Source organism: Heterodontus francisci, chromosome 3, assembly GCF_036365525.1.
Source record: "Heterodontus francisci isolate sHetFra1 chromosome 3, sHetFra1.hap1, whole genome shotgun sequence".
Classification (NCBI taxonomy): Eukaryota; Metazoa; Chordata; class Chondrichthyes; order Heterodontiformes; family Heterodontidae; genus Heterodontus; species Heterodontus francisci.
The window spans coordinates 181,143,248-181,165,764 of NC_090373.1; the positions used below are offsets into that span (position 1 = coordinate 181,143,248).

The 22,517-nt window shown below is 45.2% G+C and overlaps 1 protein-coding gene and 1 long non-coding RNA gene across 2 annotated transcripts in view; both read left to right on the forward strand.

Annotated features, from left to right (window-relative positions):
- The window catches only part of LOC137364995 (uncharacterized), a 19,266-nt gene extending 18,738 nt beyond the window's left edge, over positions 1 to 528 (forward strand). Inside the window, exon 3 of the long non-coding RNA XR_010973260.1 lies at positions 1 to 528. This exon is cut by the window's left edge and continues 1,399 nt beyond it. This is a non-coding gene — a long non-coding RNA (uncharacterized lncRNA).
- The window catches only part of gnmt (glycine N-methyltransferase), a 93,610-nt gene that overhangs the window by 33,401 nt on the left and 37,692 nt on the right, over positions 1 to 22,517 (forward strand). The window lies entirely within an intron of this gene.

Consider the following 22,517-nt stretch of genomic DNA (forward strand, 5'->3'; position numbering starts at 1 on the left):
CACTGCCGGGATTTCTGTCCCTTTAAAGATGGAGATCCTGCCTCCAAGAGGCCAATTACAGGGCCGGCAGCTCAGCAGTATTGCAGCGCCACTGGGAGCATTGGTCACTGCTGGCACTTCAGAGGCCTTATGACCCAGGCCCAGCGCTTGAACCTGAATTTCAGGTGTCGACCCCTCACGGTGGAGGCCTTACTTGCTGCTGGTTAGATCCCAGCGTTGGGAAGGAACAGGCCCTTACGTGGATGTTAATAGGCCACTTAACGGCCTCAGTTGGCCTCTGGACAGGAAGGCTGTTGTTGACCTATCCTGCCCCCAGGAAAATTGCTTGGTAACGCAGTGGCAACAGGCCCTCCACACCCACTTGTCATGATTCTGTGGGCCTCTCTGCCTCTAGCCCTGCCTCAGGGGGCTCGTTAAATCCAGCACAGTCGGTATAGACTGTGTGCTTGTGATGGAGCGATTTATGATTGGGGGATGATTTTGTGTTGGGAGGTGGGGTGGGGGACCGAGAACGTTCAGGGTTACAGTTCTATATGGCTTTAGGCTCACTCATTATCTGAACCATGCTACTCTGGCAGTCAGATGTGCAGCTACAGCCGTCCTGACCACATTATGCTTCTTTTCCTCCAGCTCCTCCTCTTCCTCCTCCTCCTCCTCCTCCTCATCAGAGGATAATGAGCGGTCGGCAGCTTTCTCCTCCTACAGCTCCATTCCTCTCTGCTACATCATGTGGTGAAAGACGCAGCAGACCACCACCATTCTGGAGAATCTTGCTGGGTCATACTGAAGGCCACCTCCAGATCTGTCAAGACATCTGAAATCTCATTTTCAGTGAGCTAATGGCTTGCTCAGTGATCACCCTTGTGGTAATGTGGCTCCTGCTGTACCTCTCCTCGGCATCATTGACAGGTCTCCTGATGGGTTCCATCATCCAGGTCCTCAGAGGCCCTTGTCTCTGAGGAGCTAACCATTCAATCTGCTCGGAGGTGCAAACATCTTTGGTAGACTCGACTGGTTAATTGGTTGGTGAGTATTAAGTTTTAAAAAAAAAAAAACCTAGGGCAATGGTTTAAACTAGGACAGGGCACCTATAAAGTACTGTATTAAATTCAAATCTTGACTAGTTAAACTAATTAATAAACTAATAAATTTCAATCTGAGTAAGTATAACAGTAAAAGAATTAGCACAGACTAGGTCTAGAGGCATTAATAGTTTACACAAGGTACTGCCTAGATTCTAAAAGAGGAAATAGCAATTTTGGATGGGCAGCTGAGACCTGTTGCTTGTAATTTCTGTTCCATGTGGGAACTTCAGGACACTTCATGTGTCTTGGGGGACCACGTGTAGGAAGCATCTCGAGCTCGAGCTCAGGATTTGCAAGCTTGAGGGGCAGATGGAGTCACTGCTGAGCATCAGGAAGCAGGAGAGTTTCTTGGATCATACGTTGCAGGAGGTGGCGATCCCACAGGCAGTAAGAGTTCAGGATAGTATATGGCTGGCCATTTGGAGGAGTAGGAAGAAGCAGGAAGTGTGAGAATCTTTGGGGTGTGTCACTTTTAAACTGGTACTCGGCATTGGAGACTGCTGGGAGTGATGACACCATGAAGGAGTGTGGTCCAGACTATAGCACCAATGAGCAAGGGACTGCACCAGAGGGCAGGGGGAACAGCAAAGAATAGAAATGCAGTCATTATCGGAAATTCCATAGCTAACGGGACGGACAGATATTTCTGCAGCTGTCATCGCGTGTCCTGCATGCTGTGTTGCCACCCTGGTACCAGGGTAAAAGACATCATGGAGAGGATTCAGAATATTCTGCAGGGGAAGGGAGTGAGATGGAAGTTGTGGCACATGTTGGTACCAGCAACATAAAGACAGCAGGTATTGAAGTCCTATGGATAGATTTTCAGGAGCTAGGGAGGACGTTAGATATAGGAAAATAAAGAGGATCAATGCATGGCTTGAAGCATGATACAAAAGGTAGTGCCTCAGATTTGTGGGGCATCGGGATCAGTTCTGGGCAGGGGGCACCTATTCAAAAGGGACAGTTGCACCTCAACAGGACTGACACCGATGTCTTCACGGGGAGGTTCCCTACTGCAGTTGGGAAGGGTTTAATCTAAATTAGCAGACAGATGGCACCAGCATATAGAAGCAGAAAAGAGAAATATGGTGCATAAAGGAATGCGAGTGTTGATAGTCTTCTTTGTCTGCTCCTATCTAATATGGTACTAGCTCCTTCTCTTGTACTATGAGGAATACAAAGACAAACTTACAATGCATGTATGTAAATGCACTAAGTGCGGTGAATAATGTTGGTGAGCTACAAGCACAATAGCTGTGCAGGAATATGATGTATTGGCAATAATGGAAATGTGGCTTAAAAATGGTAAGGACTGGGCACTTTATTTTCGGAACACTTTGGATCCTTGAATATTTAGGGAAGGAAAATAGGGAGGTTGGGTGGCTTTACTGGTTAGGGAAGACATTGTAGTGTTGGAAAGGAAGGATATCCTTGAGGCGTCAAGGACAAAGTACATTTGGTTAGAGTTGAGAAACAAAAAGGGTATGATCACACTATTGGTGTTCTATAGGCCTCCAAATAGTGAGAGATTGAGGAGTAAATCTGCATGGAAACCAGAGTTATGCAAGAACTATAGAGTGGTGCTGTTGGGGGACTTTAATTACCTAAATATCGATTGAGATAATAGAGTAAAGGGTAAGGAGGGGGAGGGATTTCTGAAATGTGTTCGAGAACTTCCTTGACCAGTATGTTCTCAGCCCAACTAGGAAGGAGACGTTGCTGGACCTGATGATGGGGAATGAGGTGGGCCAAGTGTCTGTAGGGGAACACTTGGGTAAGAATGATCATCGTATCATAAGGTTCAGATTAGTAATGGAGGAGAGCAAGGAATAATCGAAAATAAAACTTCTAAATTAGAAGAGGGCTAATTTCAATGGGATAAAAGGGAATCTATTCTGGGTAAAATGGAACCAAAGACTGATGGGAGAAACTGTAATGGAACAATGGTGATCTTTAAAGAGATGTTTCGGGTACAGGCTAGGTACATTCCAACAAGGGCAGAAGCCAGGGCTCATTGGATGATGAGGGAGATGGAGAATATTATGAAACAAAAAAAAAAGGGGTGTATGATGCATGTCCGGTGAAGTCTTTAAGCAAGAACCAGGCCAATGTAAGTTGAGAAATGAAGTGAAGTGGAAAATAAGACAGGCAAAGAGAGAAGACACAAATAGAACGGCAGTTAACATAAAAGGGATCCCAAAAATCTTCCAACGGCATGTAAATAGCAAGTAGGTCATGCGAGGCGGGTGGAGCCTGTCAGCAAGTAGTGACAGGTGGGGGTGGGTCCGATCAGAGAAAAGAGGGTGATTTACAGAGAGCCGGCATGGACTGATGGGCCGAATGGCCTCCTTCTGTTCTGCAATAACTCTATGACTCTGACAGCGGCAGAAGAGTCAGTAACCAGAGGACATAGAGTTAAGATGATTGGTATATGATGGAAACCGCACCTAACAAAAATTAATTTCATCATATGGAACTGCTATTGGATTTGAAATACCTTGTTTAAAGAGACCACAGCAGTGGCCGAAAACATGGCTGCACATATTTGTATTCCAAAAAGGACAGTGGTTGGAAACAAGACTCCTCATTCTAAAAGACAGTTGAAAAATTGAGACAATGGAACTGCTCACTGATTCAATTAACAAGATTGGTCTGGGCAACAGTGATGATACACACCTTGTCTATGTAAGAGACAGCACTACACCACCACCCCCCCACCCCCCTTCTCCCCCCCCCCCCCCCACCCCAACCCAACCGAGAGCTTTGAAATCCACAAACCACAGAAGAAGTTGTTCCAATAAGAAGTTAGTCACATGATTAACCTTCTGACCAACTTGGAATTAATTGAATTGTGCTCACAGAACAGTTTGAGCAGAGACTGTAATTTGAAGACAACCGAGAAGGAAGCTCTCGCGCTCTCTCACACACAAAGTTCCAGGGATCCAGGGAAGCCACTCAAACCTCGAGGGAAGACTCCTGCAGCTGAACTAGTTTGTAAGTGTACACTGGGCACTAACAAGAACTGCAAGACAACTGCAATCAAAGACTTTCCGTTAAGCCCAAAAATCAATAACTGAACTGGCTTTAAACCTTTCCCCTTCTTTCTCCTCCTCTGTCTCTATTTGCATATGTGTTTATCACGTCTGCATGCCAGCATGGTTGTGTCCTGTATTTCTAGTAGCTTTAACTGAATTAGAGCTTTAAGGTTATAAACATACACCTTTCTTCTTTAAATCTAAGAAACCTGTCCGGTTGATATCTTTGCCATTACAATTAGAGGGCAGTGAACAAGGGTTCACTGAGGTGAAGCTAAAAACATGGTGTTTTTAAAAATTAAACCCAGTTATGGCCAAACTAGGCAAAGGCTGAGGGGACCCCGAGACCCCTGCCTCACCTGGTCAGAGCAGGTGTAAAAAAAAAAGTGTGATCAGAGGAAACTTTGTTTTACGCAGTTATGATCTGGAATGTGCTGCTTGAGATGGTGGTGGATGCAGATTCAATAGTAATATTGAAAAGCTAATTAGTTAGTTGATGGGAAAACTTTTCTGCGGGAGAAGAACAGGTTTAATTGGATAGCTCTACCAAACAACTAGCGCAGGAATAGCCGCCTATTCTGGTCTTGCCAGTCACGTCCACATCCAAAAGAACAAATAACAGATCTTGATGCCTGCCTATACTAAAACCTTCTGCACTTGCGGGGACCGTATCCCTCTATTCCCATCCTATTCATGTATTTGTCAAGATGCCTCTTAAACGTCGCTATCATACCTGCTTCCACCACCTCCCCCGGCAGCAAGTTCCAGCACTCACCACCCTCTGTGTAAAGAACTTGCCTTGCACATCCCCTCTAAACTTTGCCCCTCTCACCTTAAACCGATGTCCCCTCGTAACTGACTCTTTCACCTGAGGAAAAAGCTTCTGACTATCCTCTCTGTCCCTGCCACTCATAACTTTGTAAACCTCTATCATGTTGCCCCTCCACCTCCGTCGTTCCAGTGAAAACAATCCGATTTTATCAACCTCTCCTCATAGCTAATGCCCTCCAGACCAAGCAACACCCTGGGAAACCTCTTCTGTACCCTTTCCAAAGCCTCCACGTCCTTCGGGTAGTGTGGCGACCAGAATTGCACGAAATATTCGAAGTGTGGCCTAACTAAAGTTCTGTACAGCTGCAGCATGACTTGCCTATTTTTATACTCTATGCCCCGACCGATGAAGGCAAGCATGCCGTATGCCTTCTGGACGACCTTATCCACCTGCGTTGCCACTTTCAGTGACCTGTGGACCTGTACGCCCAGATCTCTCTGCCTGTCAATAGTCAGAAGTGTTCTGCCATTTACTGTATACTTCAGACCTGCATTAGACCTTCCAAAATGCATTACCTCACATTTGTCCGGATCAAACTCCATCTGCCATTTCTCCGCCCAAGTCTCCAACCGATCTGTATCCTGACAATCCTCATCACTGTCCGCAAATCCACCAACCTTTATGTCGTCCGCAAACTTACTAATCAGACCGGCTACATTTTCCTCCAAATCATTTATATATAAAATACAAACAGCAAAGGTCCCAGCGTTGATCCCTGTGGAACACCACTAGTCACAGCCCTCCATTCAGGAAAGCACCCTTCCACTGCTACCCTCTGTCTTCTATGACAGAGCTAGTTCTGTATCCATCTTGCCAGCTCGTCTCTGGTCCCGTGTGACTTCACCTTTTGTATCAGTCTGCCATGAGGGACCTTGTCAAAGGCTTTACTGAAGTCCATATGGACAACATCCACTGCCCTTCATCAATCATCTTCACTTCCTCAAAAAACTCAAATTAGTGAGACACGACCTCCCCTTCACAAAATCATGCTGCCTCTCGCTAATAAGTTCATTTGTTTCCAAATGGGAGTAAATCCTGTCCTGAAGAATCCTCTCCAATAACTTCCCTACTACTGACGTAAGGCTCACCGGCCTATAATTTCCTGGATTATCCTTGCTACCCTTCTTAAACAAAGGAACAACATTGGCTATTCTCCAGTCCTCTGGGACCTCACCTGTAGCCAATGAGGATACAAAGATTTCTGTCAAGGCCCCAGCAATTTCTTCCCTTGCCTCCCTCAGTATTCTGGGGTAGATCCCATCAGGCCCTGGGGACTTATCTACCTTAATGCTTTGCAAGACGCCCAACACCTCCTCCTTTTTGATAACGACATGACCGAGACTATCTACACTCCCTTCCCTAGACTCATCATCCACCAAGTCCTTTGGTGAATACTGATGCAAAGTACTCATTTAGTACCTCGCCCATTTCCTCTGGCTCCACACATAGATTCCCTTCTCTGTCCTCGAGTGGGCCAACCCTTTCCCTGGTTATCCTCTTGCTCTTTATATATGTATAAAAAGCCTTGGGATTTTCATTAATCCTGTTTGCCAATGACTTTTCATGACCCCTTTTCGCCCTCCTAACTCCTTGCTTAAGTTCCTTCCTACTTTCTTTATATTCCTCAAGTGCTTCATCTGTTCCGAGCCTTCCAGTCCTGACAAATGCTTCCTTCTTCTTTTTGACGAGGCTCACAATATCCCGCGTTATCCAAGGTTCCCGAAACTTGCCAAACTTGTCTTTCTTCCTCACAGGAACATGCTGGTCCTGGATTCTAATCAACTGATGTTTGAAAGACTCCCACATGTAAGATGTTGATTTACCCTCAAACAGCCACCCCCAATCTAAATTCTTCAGTTCCTGCCTAATATTATAATTAGCCTTCCCCCAATTTAGCACCTTCATCCGAGGACTACTCTTATCCACAAGTACCTTAAAACTTATGGAATTATGGTCACTGTTCCTGAAATGCTCCCCTACTGAAACTTCGACCACCTGGCTGGGCTCATTCCCCAATACCAGGTCTAGTACAGCCCCATCCCCAGTTGGATTATCTACATATTGTTTCAAGAAGCCCTCCTGGATGCTCCTTACAAATTTTGCCCCATCCAAGCCCCTAGCACTAAGCGAGTCCCAGTCAATATAGGGGAAGTTGAAATCACCCACCACTACAACCCTGTTATCTTTACATCTTTCCAAAATCTGTCTACATATCTGCTCTTCTACCTCCCGCTGACTGTTGGGAGGCCTGTAGTAAACCCCCCAACATCGTGACTGCACCCTTCCTATTCCCAAGCTCCACCCATATTGCCTCGCTGCATGACCCCTCCGAGGTGTCTTCCGGCAGTGCAGCTGTGGCACAGGGAGTAATCCTGAGATTACAACCCTCGAGGTACTATCTTTTAACTTTCTGCCGAACTCCCCAAACTCCCCCTGCAGGACCTCGTCACTCTTCCTGCCTGTGTCGTTGGTACTGATGTGTACCACAACCTCTGGCTGTTCACCCTCCCCCTTCAGAATACCCCCTGTCTGTTCAGAGACATCCTTGACTCTGGCACCAGGGAGGCAACATACCATCCTGAAGTCTCTTTCACATCCACAGAAGCGCCTATCTCCTGACCATAGAGTCCCCGATAACTATTGCTCTTCTCAGCTTTGTCCCTCCCTGCTGAACAACAGTACCAGCCGTGGTGCCACTGCTCTGGCTGCTGCTGTTGTTTTCCCCTGATAGGCCATCCCCCCCCAACAGTATCCAAAATGGTATACTTGTTAGAGAGGGGGATAGCCACAGGGGATTCCTGCACTGACTGCCTGCCCCTTCTAGCCGACACCCATCTATCTGCCTGCACCTTGGGTGAAACCACTTCTCTAAAACTCCTGTCTATGACGCTTTCTGCCACCTGCATGCTCCTAAGTGCATCCAGTTGCTGCTCCAACCGATCCATGCGGTCTGTGAGGAGCTGCAACTGGGTACTCTTAGAACATAGAACATTACAGCGCAGTACAGGCCCTTCGGCCCTCGATGTTGCGCCGACCTGTGAAACCATCTGACCTAAACTATTCCATTTTCATCCATATGTCTATCCAATGACCACTTAAATGCCCTTAAAGTTGGCGAGTCTACCACTGTTGCAGGCAGGGCGTTCCACGCCCCTACTACTCTCTGAGTAAAGAAACTACCTCTAACATCTGTCCTATATCTATCACCCCTCAACTTAAAGCTATGTCCCCTCGCGTTTGCCATCACCATCCGAGGAAAAAGACTCTCACTATCCACCCTATCTAACCCTCTGATTATCTTATATGTCTCTATTGAGTCACCTCTCTGCCTCCTCTCTAACGAAAACAACCTCAAGTCCCTCAGCCTTTCCTCGTAAGACCTTCCCTCCATACCAGGCAACATCCTAGTAAATCTCCTCTGCACCCTTTCCAAAGCTTCCACATCCTTTTCTATAATGCGGTGACCAGAACTGCACGCAATACTCCAGGTGCGGCCGCACCAGAGTTTTGTACAGCTGCTGCATAACCTCGTGGCTCCGAAACTCGATCCCCCTACTAATAAAAGCTAACACACCATATGCCTTCTTAACAGCCCTATTAACCTGGGTGGCAACTTTCAGGGATTTATGTACCTGGACAGCAAGATCTCTCTGCTCATCTACACTACCAAGAATCTTCCCATTAGCCCAGTACTCTGCATTCCTGTTACTCCTTCCAAAGTGAATCACCTCACACTTTTCCGCATTAAACTCCATTTGCCATCTCTCAGCCCAGCTCTGCAGCCTATCTATGTCCCTCTGTAACCTACAACATCCTTCGGCACTATCCACAACTCCACCGACCTTCGTGTCATCCGCAAATTTCCTAACCCACCCTTCTACACCCTCATCCAGGTCATTTATAAAAATGACAAACAGCAGTGGCCCCAAAACAGATCCTTGCGGTACACCACTAGTAACTAAACTCCAGGATGAACATTTGCCATCAACCACCACCCTCTGTCTTCTTTCAGCTAGCCAATTTCTGATCCAAAGCACTGAATCACCTTCAATCCCATACTTCCGTATTTTCTGCAATAGCCTACCGTGGGGAACCTTATCAAACGCCTTACTGAAATCCATATACACCACATCCACGGCTTTGCCCTCATCCACCTGCTTGGTCACCTTCTCAAAAAACTCAATAAGGTTTGTGAGGCACGACCTTCCCTTCACAAAACCGTGCTGACTATCGCTAATGAACTTATTCTTTTCAAGATGATTATAAATCCTATCTCTTATAACCTTTTCCAACATTTTACCCACAACCGAAGTAAGGCTCACAGGTCTATAATTACCAGGGCTGTCTCTACTCCCCTTCTTGAACAAGGGGATAACATTTGCTATCCTCCAGTCTTCCGGCACTTTTCCTGTCAACAATGACGTCATAAAGATCAAGGTCAAAGGCTCTGCAATCTCCTCCCTGGCTTCCCAGAGAATCCTAGGATAAATCCCATCAGGCCCAGGGGACTTATCTATTTTCACACTTTCCAAAATTGCTAACACCTCCTCCTTGTGAACCTCAATCCCATCTAGCCTCGTAGCCTGAATCTCAGTATTCTCAACAACATTTTCTTTCTCTACTGTAAATACTGACGCAAAATATTCATTTAACACTTCCCCTATCTCCTCTGATTCCACACACAACTTCCCACTACTATCCTTGATTGGCCCTAATCTAACTCTAGTCATTCTTTTATTCCTGATATACCTATTGAAAGCCTTAGGGTTTTCCTTGATCCTATCCGCCAATTACTTCTCGTGTCCTCTCCTTGCTCTTCTAAGCTCTCCCTTTAGATCCTTCCTGGCTAGCTTGTAACTCTCAAGCGCCCTAACTGAGCCTTCACGTCTCATCCTAACATAAGCCTTCTTCTTCCTTTTGACAAGCGCTTCAACTTCTTTAGTAAACCACGGCTCCCTCGCTCCACAACTTCCTCCCTGCCTGACAGGTACATACTTATCAAGGACACGCAGTAGCTGCTCCTTGAATAAGCTCCACATTTCGATTGTTCCCATCCCCTGCAGTTTCCTTCCCCATCCTACGCATCCTAAATCTTGCCTAATCGCATCATCATTTCCTTTCCCCCAGCTATAATTCTTGCCCTGCGGTATATACCTGTCCCTGCGCATCGCTAAGGTAAACCTAACCGAATTGTGATCACTATCACCAAAGTGCTCACCTACATCTAAATCTAACACCTATGCCGGGTTCATTACCCAGTACCAAATCCAATGTGGCATCGCCTCTGGTTGGCCTGTCTACATACTGTGTCAGAAAACCCTCCTGCACACACTGGACAAAAACTGACCCATCTAAAGTACTCGAACTATAGTATTTCCAGTCAATATTTGGAAAGTTAAAGTCCCCCATAACAACTACCCTGTTACTCTCGCCCCTGTCGAGAATCATCTTCGATATCCTTTCCTCTACATCTCTGGAACTATTAGGAGGTCTATAGAAAACTCCCAAAGGGTGACCTCTCCTCTCCTGTTTCTAACCTCGGCCCGTACTACCTCAGTAGACGAGTCCTGAAACGTCCTTTCTGCTGCCGTAATACCCTCCTTGATTAACAATGCCACACCCCCTCCTCTTTTACCATCTTCTCTGTTCTTAGTGAAACATCTAAATTCCGGAACCTGCAACATCCATTCCTGTCCCTGCTCTACCCATGTCTCCGAAATGGCCACAACATCGAGATCCCAGGTACCAACCCATGCTGCAAGCTCACCCACCTTATTCCGGATGCTCCTGGTGTTGAAGTAGACACACTTTAAACCAAGTTCTTGCTTGCCAGTGCCCTCTTGCGTCCTTGTAACCTTATCCCTGACCTCACTACTCTCAACATCCTGTGCACTGGAACTACAATTTAGGTTCCCATCCCCCTGCTGAATTAGTTTAAACCCCCCCGAAGAGCACCAGCAAATCTCCCCCCCAGGATATTGGTACCCCTCTGGTTCAGGTGTAGGAACGCTGGAAGCATCACGGACCTCCCACATCTCTCAGGTGAAGCACTTTACCCCTCTGACTGACATTTCTAGCACTAATTAATAAATTAATTAAAAATAAATACTTATTAAATCCTTACTAAATTATGTTACAATTAACTATATGGTCCCTAGTGCTAGATTTCTACTATAAATATTAAATGCTAACTAAACACAGTAATCTCCTCCCTCTGGTTTAGTTACTCTTACTTATTAATTGGTTAATTAATCAACCACGGCTGGCACTGTTCAGCAGGGAGGGACAAAGCACAGAAGAGCAATAGTTATAGGGGACTCTATAGTCAGGGGCACAGATAGGCACTTCTATGGATGTGAAAGAGACTCCAGGATGGTATGTTGCCTCCCTGGTGCCAGGGTCGAGGATGTCTCTGAACGGACAGGGGGCATTCTGAAGGGGGAGGGTGAACAGCCAGAGGTTGTGGTACACATCCCATGAACAAATTCAAAACTTGCATCCACAATATGTCTCGGCCTCAATCTATATATTTTTTTATTCATTCATGGGATGTGGGCGTCACTGGCTTTGCCAGCATTTATTGCCCATCCCTAATTGCCCTTGAGAAGGTGGTGATGAGCTGCCTTCTTGACCCACTGTAGTCCATGTGAGGTAGGTGCACCCAGAGTGCCGTCAGGAAGGGAGTTCCAGGATTTTGACCCAGCGACAGTGAAGGAACGGCGATATAGTTCCAAGTCAGGATGGTGTGAGACTTGGACGGTAACTTGCAGGTGGTGATATTCCCATGCATCTGCTGCTCTTGTCCTTCGAGGTGGTAGAGGTCGCGGGTTTGGAAGGTGCTGTCTAACAAGCCTTGGTGCATTGCTGCAGTGCATCTTGTAGATGGCACATACTGCTGCCACTGTGCGTCGGTAGTGGAGGGAGTGAATGTTTGTAGATGGGGTGCCAATCAAGTGGGCTGCTTTGTTCTGGATGGTGTCGAGCTTCTTAAGTGTTGTTGGAGCTGCACCCATCCAGGCAAGTGGAGAGTATTCCACCACACTCCTGACTTGTGCCTTGTCGATGGTGGACAGGCTTTGGGAAGTCAGGAGATGTGTTACTCACCACAGGATTCCTAGCCTCTGACCTGCTCTTGTCGCCATGGTATTTATATGGCTACTCCAGTTCAGTTTCTGGTCAATGGGAACCCCCAGGATGTTGTTAGTGGGGGATTCAGTGATGGTAATGCCATTGAATGTCAAGGGGAGATAGTTAGATTCTCTCTTGTTGGAGATGGTCATTGCCTGGCACTTGTGTGGCGCAAATATTACTTGCCACTTATCAGCCAAGTCTGGATCTTGTCCAAATATTGTTGCATTTCTACACGGACTGCTTTAGTATCTGAGGAGTCGCGAATGGGGCTGAACATTGTGCAATCATCAGCGAACATCCCCACTTCGGACCTTATGATAGAAGGAAGGTCACTGAAGCAGCTGAAGATGGTTGGGCCTTGGACACTACCCTGAGGAACTCCTGCAGTAATGTCTTAGAGCTCAGATGTTTGACCTCCAACAACCACAGCTATCTTCCTTTGCGCTAGGTATGACTCCAACCAGCAGCGAGTTTTCCTCCTGATTCCCATTGACTCCAGTTTTGCTAGAGCTCCTTGATGCCATCCTCGGTCAAATGCTGCCTTGATGTCAAGGGCAGTCACTCTCACCTCACTTCTGGAGTTCAGCTCTCTTGTCCATGATGTCCATGTTTGAACCAAGGCTGTAATGAGGTCTGGAGCTGAGTGGCCCTGGCAGAACCGAAACTGAGCATCACTGAGCAGATTATTGCTGAGCAAGTGCTGCTTGATGGAACTGTTGATGACACCTTCCATCACTTCACTGATGATTGAGAGTAGGCTGATGGGGCGGTAATTGGCCGGGTTGGACTTGTCCTGCTTTTTGTGTACAGGGCATACCTGGGCAATTTTCCACATTGCTGGGTAGATGCCAGTGCTGTAGCTATACTGGAACAGCATGGCTAGGGGTGCGGCAAGTTCTGGAGCACAGGTCTTCAGTACTATTGCCGGAATATTGTCAGGACCCAAAGCCTTTGCAGTATGCAGTGCCTTCAGTCGTTTCTTGATATCACATGGAGTGAATCGAATTGGCTGAATCTGTAATGCTGGGGACTTCAGGAAGAGGCCGAGATGGATCATCAACTCTGCACTTTTGGCTGAAGATTGTTGCAAATGCTTCTGCTTATCTTTCGCACTGATGTGCTGGGCTCCCCCATCATTGAGGATGCGGATATTCGTGGAGCCACCTCCTCCAGTTAGTTGTTTAATTGTCCACCATACTTCATGACTGGATGTGGCAGAACTGCAGAGCTTGGATCTGATCTGTTGGTTATGGGATCACTAAGCTCTGTCTATTGCATGCTGCTTACACAGTTTGGCATGCAAGTAGTCCTGCGTAGTAGCTTCACCAGGTTGACACCTCATTTTGAGGTACGTCTGGTGCTGCTCCTGGCATGCCCTCCTGCACTGTTCATTAAACCAGGGTTGGTCTCCTGGCTTGACGGTAATGGTCGAGTGGGGGATATGCCGGGCCATGAGGTTACAGATTGTGGTTGAGTACAATTCTGCTGCTGTTGATGGCCCACAGTGCCTCATGGATGCCCAGTTTTGCATTGCTAGATCTGTTTGAAATCTATCCCATTATATTCCTCATTGGTCATCTCAGTATGTAGGCATGAAGCCTTGGGGCAGATAGGGCAAAATATAATGGTAGATTTTACATAATTGTGCTCCTTTTCGGGAGCTTTGCCTGCCAGGGGTGCACATTGAGAATTCAGGCAGCTTAGTGAGCAGGTTGGATCCGTTGAGCTTCTCGGTTGAATTCCCAAAATGTGTTCCTGGTGGATGAAATGCGGTGCGGGATCACTGTTTCCCAAAAGTAACCCAATAGCTTTTGAATCCTTCAACCTGTAAATTTGCATGTATCTCCAGCTGCTGGTCATGATTTGTTTTAGGATTTATCCACCAGTGGAGGAATTGCATTGAAATCTCCCCTTCCTAAAACCTGAATCTCAAGGTACAGTAGTGTCATGGATATGTTACTGGACTAGTAATCCAGAACCCTGCACTAAAAATCCAGAAAATGAGACATGCTGTCAAAGCTTTTCGTTTTGCACTCATCAGGACAGATGCAAGAATGCCAAATTTCAAAGCGAGCAACAATTTGTACTGCATGAGAAAAGCGTTCTGATTGGTTGAGATGTTGCCATGGGGAATGCACCAGGGAACTCTTGCTCATCGTTTTTTTTTTTGTTTAATTCAAAAAAGGTGCAATGTCTGGACATGTTCCTTTTGCCTGCAGAGGACAAGTTCCTGCTCATGAATATATTGTCTGGCCCTCGCAGATGAGGATGTGTTTTCCATGAGTCCGAAGATGGCTGATGAGGCCAATTTGGAATCTACAGACTATATGACACGTAGGGCATTTGTTGTCAAGTGGTATGTCTGCTTGTGCATTATTAGTTTGTGTCATGGCTTGTTCTTATCACCGCTCTCCCTTTTCCTCTTTTTGTCCTCATTGGGTCTCAAAATGTTGGGATCCTTCCCAAAGACTCTGCCTCCATCTGGTTCATTCCAAGGCGATGGTCTCCTAGGAATTGATGTCAATGTTGCATTTCTTCATGTTGGCTTTCAGCACACCCTTGAAGCGTTTTTTTTGTTCTCCTCTGGTGCGCCTGCCCGCCTGAGCTGGGAGAAGAAGACCGGCTTTGGGAGCCTGGAATCTGACATCCAAACTATATGACCAACCCAACGAAGCTGATCGCGGATAATCATAGCCTCGATGCTTGTGGTGCCTGCTTGTGAGAGGACACTGATGTTGGTGCATCTGTCCTCCCACTTGGTATGTAGGATCTTCCGCAGGCAGCGTTGATGAAATGACTCCAGTGCTTTGAGGTGCCTCCTGTATGTTGTCCATGTTTCAGCCCCCCTGCTGTAAGGTAGGGGTCATGACCGCATATGAATATATGTAGTTTCTACATGAGCCACATTGCGAGCCCGACTGCTGATCTTAAATTGGTTGTTAGTGTAATTCTTAGCAAACCCAGGATTGTTCAGTAAGTGCTGTCCAATCGCAGAATCACATCTAACGCTTCTGAGTTTTGCAAGTATGGGCTGATTGAGTGCGGTCAGTACTCTGCCTATTGCCAACAGCCGAAGGGATGTGCTGTTCACTATGATCCGCCAGTTGTTGGGACATGCAGCTTGTGTAACTGTCATTGCACTGGCATTGGAATTCATATGTCACGTTACTTATTTGTGTGGTAGGCAGAAAGTGGGGTGGCGGTGGCGTACTGGTATTGTCACTGGACTAGTTACCCAGAGATCCAGGTATTGCTCTGGGGACATGGGTTCGAATCCCACCACAGCAGAAGGTGGAATTTGAATTCAATTAATAAATCTGGAATTTAAAGCTGGTCTAATGATGGCCACGAAACCATTGTCGATTGTTGTAAAAACCCATCTGGTTCACTAATGTCCTTTAGGGAAGGAAATCTGCTGTCCTTACCTGGTCTGGCCTACATGTGACTCCAGATCCACAGCAATGTGGTTGACTCTTACATGCCCTCAAAATGGCCTAGCAAGCCACTCAGTTCAAGGGCAATTGGGGACGGGCAATAAATGCTGGCCTGGCCTGCGACGCCCACATCCCATGAATGAATAAAAAAAAAAGTCTTTTTGGCTTGACGGCAGAATCCTGTTTGTGGAAAATACCACTTGTGTTGTCACTGCATAGTAACAGTGTGAAACTGTTAGCTTTACCACTTGCTCAAATTTTTGAAGTACCTTACCCTTCCAGGGTAATTTGAGGTAGACTGGGCACTTTTCAGGTTGGAAAGTGGCGGCCTTAGGCCCATTCGTGAGTATGCGCGATACACAATGATCTGATCGGGGTAGCCGTTATCGTGCAGGGTAACTTTGCGCCTTATTTCGGTATCAAGTTTGCATGATGAGCAAACGACTCACACCCGATTTACAAAATTGCTGATAAGGCCCATCTCATACTGCGTGGAGCAAAGGAATCCCAATACACTGGCACAGTGGCGCAGTGGTTAGCACCGCAGCCTCACAGCTCCAGGGACCCGGGTTCGATTCCGGGTACTGCCTGTATGGAGTTTGCAAGTTCTCCCTGTGTCTGCGTGGGTTTTCTCCGGGTGCTCCGGTTTCCTCCCACAAGCCAAAAGACTTGCAGGTTGATAGGTAAATTGGCCATTATAAATTGTCACTAGTATAGGTAGGTGGTAGGGAAATATCGGGACAGGTGGGGATGTTTGGTAGGAATATGGGATTAGTATAAATGGGTGGTTGATGTTCGGCACAGGCTCGGTGGGCCGAAGGGCTTGTTTCAGTGCTGTATCTTTAATCTAATCTAATATTGACCAGTAAAGGCAGCCTTGTGGTAGACAGTAGTAGATAACCCATTATCGGATTTCTCAGTCAGACCATCGAGGAAAGAGAGCTCATTGGACCACTCTATTCAAAAGTATAATGATCTAGATCTTGGTGTACAGAGCAGAATTTCAAAGTTTGCTGATGATATGAAACTAGCAAGTATTATGAACTGTGAGGAAGATTGTCCTTCTGAAGTTCTGCACTTAGACAAGTTGGTGGAATGGGCAGGCAGGTGGCAGATGAAGTTCAATGTGGAGAAATGTGAAGGGATGCATTTTGGTAGGAAGAACATGGAGAGGCAATATAAAATAAAGGGTACAATTCTAAATGGGGTACAGGTGCAGAGGGACCTAGGTGTATATGTGCATAAGTCATTGAAGGTGGCAGGACTGGTTGAGAGAGTGGTTTAATAAAGCACACAGTAGCCTGGGCTTTATTAGCAGGGGCATAGAGTACAAGAGCAAGGAAGTTATGTTGAACTTGTATAAGACACTAGTTCGGCCTCAGCTGGAGTATTGCGTCCAGTTCTGGGTACCGCACTTTAGAAAGTATGTGAAGGCGTTCGAGAGGGTGCAGAAAAGATTCACGAGAATGATTCCAGGGATTAGGAACCTCCGTTATGAAGATAGATTGGCGAGGTGGGGACTGTTTCTCTTGGAGGAGAAGGTTGAGAGGTGATTTGATGGAGGTGCTCAAAATCATGATTTATCTGGACAGAATAGATAAAGAGAAACTGTTCCCACTCGTGAAAGGATCGAGAACGAGAGAGCGCAGATTTAAAGTAATTGTTAAAAGAAGCAAAAGCGACATGATGAAAACTTTTTCACGCATCAAGTGGTTAAGGTCCGGAATGCACTGCCTGAGAGTGTGGTGGAGGCAGGTTCAATTGAAGTTTTCAAAAGGGAATTAAACTGTTATCTGAAAAGGAAGAATGTGCAGGGTTACGGGGAGAAAGCAGGGCTGTGGCACGAGGTGAATTGCAGAGTCCTTTTGAGCTGTTACAATTCTGTAATTCTGTAAAATCTACCTATCTGAAATATGCAAGGGGTAGAAGATTAAGGGTCATTTCATAGAAAACATGTTTCTTGTGGAAACCAATGAAAATGTTAGTGAGAGCTGGACCTCGAGGGTATCCCATGATAGCACCATCTATTTGGGCAAATATGGTGTTAAAGATGAGCTCAGCTGCTCAAGTTGCTAAGTTCATAAGTTCAATGAATACAGATTCAGAAAATGTCGGCGTGTCTAGATTGCCAGGATATAGTTTTTTTTAATTCATTCATGGGATGTGGGCATTACTGGCTATGCCAGCATATCGTGACACGGCGCAAATGTCTCTGGGTTCCTCGAGTGGCACATTAGTGAATAGGCTCGTAATGTTGAATGAACACATGGCATTGCCATTGATATGCAGGACGTGTATAGTCTTTGTAAAGGTGAAGGAATCCTTCATGGAGTATGTGGAAAACTCAGTCAGAACTGGTTGTAGCAAATCACTCAACCATTTGGTCAACTCATGTTGTGCAGAACCAGTCATAGATAAGATCACTTTTGTGTGAATTGGGCAGCCCGTACATACACAGCCTGAACTGTGTGTTTGCGTTGCACCTGGATTGTACAAATCAAAATTAGAACTTCAGCTACGTTTCCCTTTTCTTACACCACCTTCTCCTTGGCAATGCCTAAACCAATCAGAGTTGATTTGCTAACCAGTCAGCACCCTTTTCTGTTGCGGTATAAATTGTTGTTCCCTTTGAAATTTGGCATTCTTGTGTCTGTGCCAATGAGTGCAAGATGAAAAAGTTCAAAAGCATGTCTTTTTTCAGCAACACAAGTTCTAGTGACGAATCCAGAAAACATGAATTTGTAATTCCACACAAGGCAGTTTGAGAATTTGAACTCTGGTAACAAAAATAAAAAGCTGATATCGGTAAAAATAACCATGAAGTTTTGTCTGATGATTGTTAAAAACAAAGTTAGTTCATAAATATCCTGGAGGGAAGGTCTGGCCCACATGTGACTGTAGTGCCATACCAATGTGGTTGACTCTTAACTGCCAGTGAAGTGGTCTAGCAGGCTAGAATAACTAAGCATTGACAATAATTGCAGTCCTTATCAGTGATATCCACTTCAGGAGAACAAGTTATAAAATAACAAGAAGGACTTAGTTGTCTGGGCTTGCAGGCCGGGTTGTCAGGGCTATATTTTGGATGCCCTTATTCTAATGCATTAGTTTTCATTTAGAATGCGGGTCTAGGGGATTCTATGGGAGTCCCAGAGATTGCCAGATTTCTGTATGTGTTGATTTATTAGTGATGATTTTATGGTCAATGTTAAATGAACCAGAGGGGAGATGAGGAGAATTCTTTTTAGGCAATGAGTTATGATCTGGAACTTGCTGCCTGAAAGGTTCAATAATAACTTTCAGAAGGGAATTGGATGAATACATGAAGGAGAAAAAATTTGTAGGTCTACGGGGAAAGAGGACAGTAGTGGGACTAATTGGATAACTCCCAAAGTGTGGCATAGGTATGATGGGCCAGACGCCCTCTTTCTGTGCTGGATTATTCTATGATTCTATATTATCTTAATTGCTGTATTCTAATAAGAATGTTTTCTGCAGCGATGGTACCATTTCCTTCTGGTAGCTGATATGCTCTTTGTGAAGTGAGAGTAAAGGATTCCTGCAAAATGTGTACTTTGGAGCGTGCCCTCAGGAAAAGGTTAATGTATGGGGGACTTCTACAAACAACAAACCTCTGTGTGTGCAAATTCTTTCATTTGTTTCATGGCCTCTTTTGTTTGAGATAGTGGATGGATGCCAAATTATGGCAGCTTGTGTTCTGGGCCTACACCCATCAGGAGCAGCTTTGAAACTGCCACAAGGTCAGGTCATGTTCAATCTTTTACATCTGACAGTGAGACAATGACTGGATAAAGTTAGCTTTGAGCCCTGGGTGAGGATTAAATGTGATTCAGCACTAATAGAGGTGGAGGTGGTACAGTGTGTAATAACAATTATTGTATTACAGTTGTTTGTTGTTGACTTTGCATCACCTTTTATGCATCCCAGCCAGAATGTAATCAAGTAAATAACCCTTTGTGTGGTTTCTTCTGAAAATCCTTTCGGAAAGGGTTTCAGTGCTACTCTGCAGTTGGTCAGTGGGTAACGGAAGAGGATATTGAGCTACAGAGAGGTGGGTTAACACTTCACCCTTTTATTTATTCAGTTAATTGTCATCTTTGCTGCGTTGGTAGTACTTGCACCATAAAGTTCATTGGTTCAAGCTCCATGGTAGGATTTGAAAGCATCATCGAGGCTGACTTCCCAGTGCAGTAGAGGAGCGCTTCATTGTGAAAGGTACTGGAGATGAATTTGGTCTTGCATGGTAGCTGTGACTTAATTTTTGTTTCCATTAAGGTCATGATGACAAAATCACCAGGTAATTTTGGATGAGGGGAGATATTTGGTACATTTTAGTTACTCCGTTCCATACTTTTTCCCAATTGCAGTAGCAGTAGGCCATTAAGTGATTCCAGGCGGTTCACCTCCACAGCTCTTTTTGGGAGTCTACTCCATGTATTGATCATTTCTTGTGTCAACACAAACCTCATGATGTCAATTGTAAAGTTGTCTTTTATTAGCTTCCAGTTTTTTCTTTCTAACACAGGCATCGAGTACTAGGGATTCACGTCAGTCTCTGCACTGCTTCCAGTGATTGAACATCTCCCCTGTGTCTTGGTAACCAGAACTACATCATAGAATCTGGCAACACAAAGAAGGCCATTTGACCTATTGTGCCTGTGTTTGCTCTTTGAAAGTGCTAATTAGAGCCACTCCTTTACTTTTTCTTCCATATCCCAAGATGTAGCATTCAAAGTGTGACCTATCCAGTTGGCTCATGATTTCTTTTGAGTTATATTCTGTGCAGTTCAACACGCTGTTGGCTTTCTTAAATAAAATAAAAAAACTTGTATTTCTGTGGCACCTTTTTCGACCTTCGGATGGCCCAGAGTGCTTTTCGGCCAATGAAGTACTTTTGAAGTGCAGCTGTACTACATTACTGTTGTAGTGTAGGATTGATGCTTTGGACTAATCTTATCCAACACCATCCTCAGCCTTTTCCACACTATTTGTGGAATACAAGTGCAGCCCATTTCCTCTTCCTACCTGCAGACTTCACAACTGTACACATTCAATCTTATCTACCACGTGCTGCCTACTTACATAAATTGTCCAGTTCACTGTCTAATTAACCTGGCCCCCAGTCACCTAATCCACATTATAGAATTTACCAATGACACAGCCGTTGACTGTTAAGCGATTAAACCTCTTCCCTTGATTTGTCTTTAATTAGTTTAATGTTCTAGGATTTGGTTACACTCCATAATCCCCAGGCACCTTTTAGCTTGGAGAATGGAGCTGTGTGTGCTGCCAGTGCAGTTTGCCAGTTGCTAGGCAGGTTAGGTTAAGGTTGGGGAGGGCTGAGACGTACATAGACTCAGTCTGTGTCTGTACAGGGTTCTAAAGCTGTAAACCGAGAACAATATCTGAAGTTATGGTTGCCCGTAATCATCTTGTGGCAAGATCTACTGAAATGGAAAACACACTGAGGGTAAATTTTACTACTGCTACTCTTTCCCTCTCTCTTCCTGTTGATGAATAGTACTTCATAAGGCAGCCGTTGCTTGGGAACTAGACAGTCAAGCAAGGTTCCATTTTTTTATTTTTACAAATATTTATTTCAGTGCTCATCTTGGTGAGGGATGCCAATTGTGAATCTTCCAAATTTTCAGCTGCATTGGGTATGACATGCCAGTTAAAGTATGGGTTTATTTACAGTAAAGCTCCCAATAGTGAACCCTTAACCAACCCCTTCCTTCCACCCTGCCCCATATTGTCACAACTCTGGTACCATCTCTCTTCCAATCACCCCATTTAAGAAGGAAGCAGGTGATTGAATGGGCTTAAATTGCATAATGAGGTGTGTTGAAGTCCTACTTCAGAGACTTGAGCACATAATTTGGGCTGACACTCCAGTGCAGATCTCAGCTTTCACTTTCCAATATGGCCTTTTCCATGTTAAGACCTATTCCATCACATCTTCAAATGCCACTGGTTTCACATTCATGCAGCACATGTGTCCCTATGCACCATCACCCAAGCTGCTTCCTCTCATTTGCTTCACCTTTAGTCTCTGAATCCTGATATCCAACTAAATAAGCTATTTGGTTTATTTCTGACATTACAACAGTGACTACAATTCAAAAGCACTTCATTGGCTGTAAAGCACTTTGGGGTGTCCTGTGATCATGAAAGGCTCTTTATAAATGCAAGTCTTTTCTCTTGTGAACACGGTAATATTCGGTCGAGAGCAATTTAGCCTCATTCGCGAGTTTAAAGGAAAGATGATTTTGACTTATGTTGATTGGTGGTGGAATGATAATGGCCAAGAACAGAATGAGATTCTTGAGATCTCAGTAAGTCTTGAGGCTTGTTTGGTTTTGTTGTTGTAAGTCTGTTTGGGTAAACTGGGAATTGTTGGAACCCAACCCAGCTGCTGAGTTGTGTGTAAACATGTTTATCAAGTATTAAGATGAACACTTGTAGGAAGCAGGGTGAGATTGGAGGTCAGCTCCAAAGAGACTATAAAAGGTCTCTGTCCGGAGGTCTCTGCCTGGTGTCAGATACCATGACAACTGATCCAAGGCCCAGTGCCTGGTGTGGACACATACCAATGAAAGCAGAAACAGCCTGCTTGACATGGCACAAATGCAGTAGAGGTTAAGGCTACTGTATTGAAGTAGTTATGTTACTGTTACTAGTAATCTAGAGGCCTGGATTGATAGCAGCTTAGATTTACATAGTGCCTTTAACTTAATAAAATGTCCCACATCACAGGAGCATTATAAAAAAGAATGACACTGAGCCACATAAGGAAATATTAATATGAATATATTAAAATGAAAGCAAAATGCTGCGGATGCTGGAAATCTGAAATAAAAACAAGAAATGCTGGAACCACTCAGCAGGTCTGGCAGCATCTGTGGAAAGAGAAGCAGAGTTAACGTTTCGGGTCAGTGACCCTTCTTTGGAACTGACAAATATTAGAAAAGTTACAGGT